At 30.2% G+C, this 7,391-nt stretch overlaps 1 pseudogene across 1 annotated transcript; it reads right to left on the bottom strand.

The window, feature by feature from the left end:
• Positions 1 to 4,121: 4,121 nt before the first annotated feature.
• On the bottom strand, positions 4,122 to 5,705 carry LOC114300497 (putative serine/threonine-protein kinase WNK4 pseudogene; annotated as a pseudogene). Its single transcript, XR_014360409.1, has one exon. The product of XR_014360409.1 is annotated as a putative serine/threonine-protein kinase WNK4 pseudogene (transcript).
• Between the last annotated feature and the right edge of the window lie 1,686 nt (positions 5,706 to 7,391).

Raw genomic sequence — 7,391 nt, forward strand, 5'->3', positions numbered from 1 at the left:
ATACTTTTTAAGATTTATTTAAAATATAAATTATTTTTATTATTTAAAAAATTATTTCTCGTCACTTGAAATTTTTAATTGTATAACAAATAATTTATTTTACTAATAAATTATCGAGTCAATTAAAAAAATTTAACAATGTCAAAATTTTATTTTAATTAATAATTTAGATAATTTAATTATTATATAGGAAAACAGTTAAATTTTTTTATCTTTTTAATTAATTATATTAAATAAAAATCTTACAATCAAATCAAGAACAAGAAGTTTCAAAGTTTTCTTTATTTATTTTTTTATAATATATAAGTCAAAATTTTAAATTGATACGTTTACCAAATTGTAGATTAAATAATCACTACGTATCAAAAGTTCCATGGTAGTATCTGAGGTCCATCCATTGGTGAGTTGCGCAAAATTGACATAAAACTCATGTCATGTTGTGCATTCCCACATTCCATATATTTATTATATTTCTTAATAATTGTCAAACATATACAATTGTGTTGAATTTACAACATTTCTCAAGAGTCTATTAAACAAGAATGCAAACAAAACTCAAAGGAGTTGGTCGGATGATAAAGATCAAAGTATAAAATTCAAAATTTCAAGTTTGAGTCTCCCAATGGATCACCGAAAATTTACCCGATCGTTAATTTTAGAACCTCCAAGGATTAGTTAACTGTAACTTAAGCTAGACCGAACGTTAATATATGAATTCTCACAACAACAACAACAACAACAACAAAAATGTAGACAAATTACGCAATGTACCAACTTATTTATGATCTGGTTAATTTCGTGTTACCTTATATGATAAATTTAAGATACATAACATAAGTTACCATTTTTCATGTCATCTAGTTTGACTTGTATTATTTGATTCCAAATCAAAGAAATTACAAAAAATAAAGAACTTGAGATAGACAACAAAACAAAAGCACTTATTTAATAATTAGGATGCTCTAAGTTGGAAGAAAAATATTCCATATTATTATATGCATGAAGGGTACATGCTTTTCTTTTTACCTGTTCTGTTTTTCAGTGGATTGAATTAGAAAATCACAACAAAATCCCATGAAAATGACAGATAATGGGCTGTTTTATGTGAGTTGTTGATTTAGGGATGGTTTGGCAACAAAGCAAATAAATAGCTTATTTATTCATTTGTTATAAATTGTCACATTATGTTTTTACTTTTTTGTATATTTTTTCATAATGTATTAGTGACGGATTAAAAAACTATATATACCCCTCAAAAGGTGTGTACTATATGTACTTTATAACTAAAGAAGAAAATGACATAATTCTATATTTTCTGAATTAAAACTAAGAAAAAGAAGTCATAATCAAATATCATGAGATATAACTAAAAATCTAATGATTACTACAAAAAATAAGACTTTCAGCGACGGATAAAAACCATTGCTAAAAGTAAAAAATCTGTCGCAAAAAGTATTAGCGACGGATGGACTGGATATGAGGCATGGCAAAAAGAGGCATACCAAAGATTCGATTTTATTGATTTTTGGCAACGGTTATTTTTTGTCAAAAAAACTCTACCATTAGAGACAGATTTATCTTTCCGTCCAAAAAAACCCACTATTTCCGTCGCAAATAGTTTCAATTTTTTTACCTATTTTCTAATAGTGTGAGTCGTAACTAAAATAATCTCATAATTAAAGAAAAAAATTGTCATAATTAAAAAAGAAAATGGCATAAATAATGGTGCATATAATACACCTCTTTTAAGAGCTTTATATATAAGAATTTCTCTATATTTGAATTATAAATTTAAATAAAAATTTAGAAAGGAAAATAATTAAAAAAAAAATATAAGTAAAATGTAACACAACCTTAAGAATTGACCAATTAAAACTCAATCTCATGACACGTTATTGTGGAAAAATATAGAGATGATTACTCATTAATTAATACTTGGAGGTCGAATAGTTGATAAAATGATCTAAAGCTTGAAGCGAGTTATGAAACATGTGCGCATTACATCCCCTTTTTGTTTAGTGAATATACAATTAGCTGTTGATAAACCTTGTTAAATTAATTAAATGTGCAAAAGCAACTTTAAGCTTGTTTAATAAATAATCTAAGTTTAAATCTTAAATAAATAAATAATCTAGATAAAAGCCATACTTTCTCCACCAAACCCCACATATATATTTATTGTGGGGACGTATGTTTTAGTGGCATTAAGTAAGTGTAAGATCTTGTTTATGTGATGCAATAATGTGGTGTCATGTGGCAGTATAATACTGGTTAAGGTTGTGACATTGGTCAAATCCCAGTCAAGTATGACTCTTAGATGATAGAATCCCGATGGGGATATGACTCCTAAATTGGCTAAGAATCCAATCCAATTAAAAAGAGAAATTTTAGATACTTGTTAGGCAAGTAGAGTCCTACGTGAATGAGGAAAGTAAGGATGAGGCTGGCCAAGCACACTTCCTACTCAATTGAGATTTTGAAAATTGATGATAGATAGATAAGTGATTCACAACAAATAATTTTCATAATAACTAAAATGAAAGGGCTTATGTGATTTATTTTTATTATTATTGTTTAAATAATAATAATAACAATAAATGACCAAAAGGTTGATGGTAATTTGGCATCTCCTAATTTTTGTACAAGGAGTGCTGCTGTAATAATACCTACCTTTCTCTTTAGACTGCTCTATGACTATGTGAATTTTTACTACAATTTTATCTTATCATAAAGTTTAAATTCTACCTCTGTCCCAATTTTTCAAACCATAACTAGCTCTATACAACTCCAGTCACCACCTGCCACCATCACCTTCGCAGTGACAAAACTAGGATTTTCGCTCAGATGAGCACAATTGAATTGAAATCCTAACAAAAATTACAATCCAACTTAACGCAAATTTTGTGGTAAAAATAAAAATTATTAGAATGCAAAAGTTATATTTTGATATAAGCAACCGATTATAATAATTTTTTTTTAATTTGATTTTATGTCGGATGATCACATGCTTCAAAAAATAATAACATGCCTCATAAAATAGGAAAACAAAATTATATCAAGTTGTACGCCCAAAAAGAGATGTAGATAGGAATAGAAGGAAAAAAATAACACAAAGAGATTGCTAATCATTGAATTATATGGTAATATAGTATTAGTTGCCATTGATAATTATCTCTAAATAAATGAACTAATTATGAGTATTTATATAAGAGGAGATATAAAAATAAAAATAAAAAGTGACCCATAGCATTGTTCTAATATAAAATTTATAAATAAATAAAACAAAAAGCATAATTAAACATTTAAAATGACAAATTAAACAATTTTGACATAAATAAATGCCTTTTACAAATGCCTTCTTCAAAACACCTACTGCTGTAGCTTTCAAATGCAAAATTTGTTTGGATCAAGGATTTGAGAAGAGATTTGTCAAGGAAAAGGTTTTTTTTTACATAGCCTGAGAGTCTTCATTTACTATTCTTTTTGTCTCTCAACCAAAGTTTTGAATCGGAGAAAAGTTGAGAAAGCTTTTGATTTTTCATTCAAAAATTACGGCCACACTGCATCAACAATAATAATACAATAAAAGTCAGAATTACCAGAATTTTGTTGTGAACTTCCTCTTCTTTCTTTCCATTTCTTGTGACCATCATTCTGATTTTGACATCAATAAACGCCTTCTTTGATTTTGGCTCAAAAGTGATGTTCCTTATCTCTGAGATGTCAAGTTCAGAGTTGGACTGAAATGCCTACTTAATTGATTGAAATTATAATCTGTTAAGTCTCTGCTTATGTCCTTGGAGCTATGGTTTATATGCAACAATCACAGACACAAAAGGATTGTGCTTGAATGGATGTATGTGAAAGATGGAGAGCTACTCAAACACTCCTGAGTGGTTCATGATATGATTGATTTGGGCATTCATATTCTCTCAATAAAACAATTTATTACACATTATCAATTCACTTTAGTCTATTATACATGCAAGCAAGAGAAATTAACAGAAAAACTGCAATGAAGTATGTCTAATGCTATTTGTTTTTGGTTGGTGAATATTCATGAAATTGCAAAAACAGGATGCCAATATTGTAAGCAAAGAATTAATGTGAAGGCTCCTGAATTGATCATTCAATTTCAATGTATTAATCAGAGACGGTAATATATTAATTACATTACATCATTTAACATTCATTCTCAAAACTTACTTCGATTGAATAGATTGAATCAAGAAACAAGGATTGGATCCCCATATGAAAATTTCACACCACTAAACCTAACAGAGGAAGGCATCCAGCAAGGCACCATTTTCATAATCACGTTATCCATTAACTCCGCGATCAAAGTCACATCTTCTTTTGGCAATTCAAGCTGTTCCACCATCTCCCAAACTATTGAGAGAATCGTATCCGCATCAAGATTAAACACAAACTCAATATTCGTCACCTGACCACTACACTTGTCCACAATGCGCAACGTTAAGGAAATGGAGTTTCCATCGGCTCTTTCCCCTCTCAATCTGAATTCACTTTTCTCGTTGGACATCTTAAATTCCAGAACAGAAACCAGATCAGGAGTGTCATTGACGCATGTTGTAAAAGCAGGTATTTCAAAGAATGGGTCTTGAAAGAGTTCCATTGTGGATGCTGAAAGAAGGCATTTTTCTATGAACTGCTTAACCTGTGTATCCTTGACTTCGGCAAGCAGTGCTTGAGTTTTGCCATCACTGTAGTTGTATGGATATTCAGAAGTAACCAATTCGAGCATACACAATCCGAATGAATGTACATCAACAACAGGGCTATATTCCATGTGTTCCTCATGGAGCTCTGGGCGTTGCTCCATAACAGTTGGTAACCCTATATACCCAATTTTAACTTGTCCAGTGTTTCCATTGACAAAAATATTTTGACAGGTCAAATCTCCATGAACAATAGGCGGATCACGAGTATGGAGATAGCACAAACCTTGAAGAATCTGTCGAGCCCAGTTTTTTATGGCGATGATGTCAACATTCCTGTGTTTCTGGCGGTACTGCCTCAAACTCCCAGAAGTAAATGACTCAGAAATCATGTTGATAGTTTTGGTTTGATGATCCACCCAAGAGCTGCCCGACTTGATGATGTTCTGGTGCTTCAATGGCTTCAGCAGCGTGTTCAATCCGTGCACGCATTCCTCAGACTGAAAAGGATCGTCAACACGGACTTTGTTCCAAGTGACTTCCATTCCATCAACTAAATCAAAGCCTAGATAGACAGTGTTTCGTAGTCCTCTGTCCAATACTTCATTGTACCTCACATAACGGCCGCAGGAGGATTTTTCTGCAACTTGGTCGTCTTCATAATCATTGAATTCATTCAATAACAAACCAGAACCAGAAGAACTCATCATTGCCACAGATTATAATAAAAAACAAAAAACCCTTTTGATTATTTCAAAAAACCAAACAGAGAAGAGGGAAATCGATGAGATGAGAAAATTGATGAATGGCAGTGACGGCGGTTGAAGATAATTAGGTTATTGTATAGTATAGTATAGTATATATGTAGTACGTAACTACTGGGAACGGAGTAGACAAAGTTAGGTTGGGAAGTGTTTCTGTGTTACTGTCTGATTAGGGAACTGATTCCTACTAGAACTAAAAAGCATCAAAATCTTTTCTTTCCACTCGGTTTTTCTTCGTCTTATGGGCTGCCTAGTGCCTAAGTTTGTTCATGAACGCATTGGTCTGGTTTCAGAATAAATCACAAACTGAACTTGCGATTGAAGAAGAATTGGAACCGTAATTGAATCCTTAAATTTATATAACTAAATTAGAATTGAATCATAAAAACTGATTTGGTTTGATTCGAGTGAGTTCTTTGGTTCTAGAAATTTTTTATAACAAGAACTCTATATTTTTTATAATATTAAATGAATTAAAAATAATTAATTTAGTTAACTTGATAAGAGTTTGTTAATTTCACTATCAAGATCAGTGTTCAAATCTTATTAATAACTTATGTATTTTTAATTTTATATACACAAATATTACATAAAAATTATTAAAAAATTAGAATGGAGAACTAAACCAATTTAAACCGGATTAAATTAATTTGTTGATTCCACCGATTTTTTTGGAATACCCTGCTTTTGACAAATAGTCACGCCAACTATTGTTTTGGAAAAAACAAAAATAAAAGGGTACTGGAGTTATAGGTCCAATTTTAAAACTTTTGGGACAATAGCCTAAAAATCTAATCTTTTGGGGCTAAAAGGATAATAATAATTTGAAATATCATATTACTCCTATCTGTTCAAGTGTCATATATATGTCTATGTGCCATCCCTCAATTCGTTATGTGTCACCCATTTATCTACATAATCTATCTATCTATCTATCCATATCACCCCTACCACCATTGCCACTGTTGGCCACCTTCAGCGAACTTTCTAGCATTAATGAACTTTCCGGTAATGGTCTAATAGCGGAAGGGTAAAATTGGAAAAAAAAATTCGTCAAAACTATAATTTGTCATTTTTACCAAATAATTTTATTAAACATATCCTTATCACCCAAAATAATATAACTTGGATCAAATAACATATGGCCCATAAGTGTGAACTTTTTACCAATTATCCAAAAATAAAAAATGTAAAACAAAAATAATAAATTATAGTTAGTCTCATAATATTTATAAAAAAAAATTTCTTCTCGAATAACTTTAAAAAGAAATTATAAAATAAAGAATAAAAATATTAGGTTTGACCACAATAACAAATTAAACCTTAATTTTTTTAATTATTTCAATTTAAACCGTCAATTTTTAAAATGATATCAATTCTAACCATCTGTTAGTTAATAAGGGTAATTTAGACAATTCAACCATTTTTTGTCAGTGGTGCTAGATAGTGGCGATGGCTATGAACTGGAGGAAGGAGAGGAGTAGTCATGGATGGAGAAAATAGATGGAAATGTGGCAGTGGATTGAAGAAGAAAAGGGATGGTGATGGAGGATGCTAAAGGTGAAAGGTGGATTGTCAACAGTAATTAAGGAAAAGAAATAGTTAAATTTTCTAAATTGCTTATTTTCCATTAGTTATAACTAGCATATATTAGTTTTAATTATTTTAACTTTATTAAATGATAAGTTAGTGTTATTATACCAAACTTGTATTAATAACCGTGTTTTTATCAAATCTGGAGAGAGGTAAGTATAATTTACCTTAAAATTATTATATTATTCTTAAATATTTTATATTTAAGTATATACTTATGTCAAATGACACAATAGGGGTGTTTGGTGGGGCTTTTTTGAGTCAACTTATGACTTCTGGCTTTTAAAAAGTTATTTTGGACTGTTTGGTTAAATTTATTTCAAACATCTTCTGATTCTAATAGCTTATTTTAAGT

The sequence above is a fragment of the Camellia sinensis genome, chromosome 2, assembly GCF_055761805.1.
Source record: "Camellia sinensis isolate YWXY chromosome 2, ASM5576180v1, whole genome shotgun sequence".
NCBI lineage: Eukaryota > Viridiplantae > Streptophyta > Magnoliopsida > Ericales > Theaceae > Camellia > Camellia sinensis.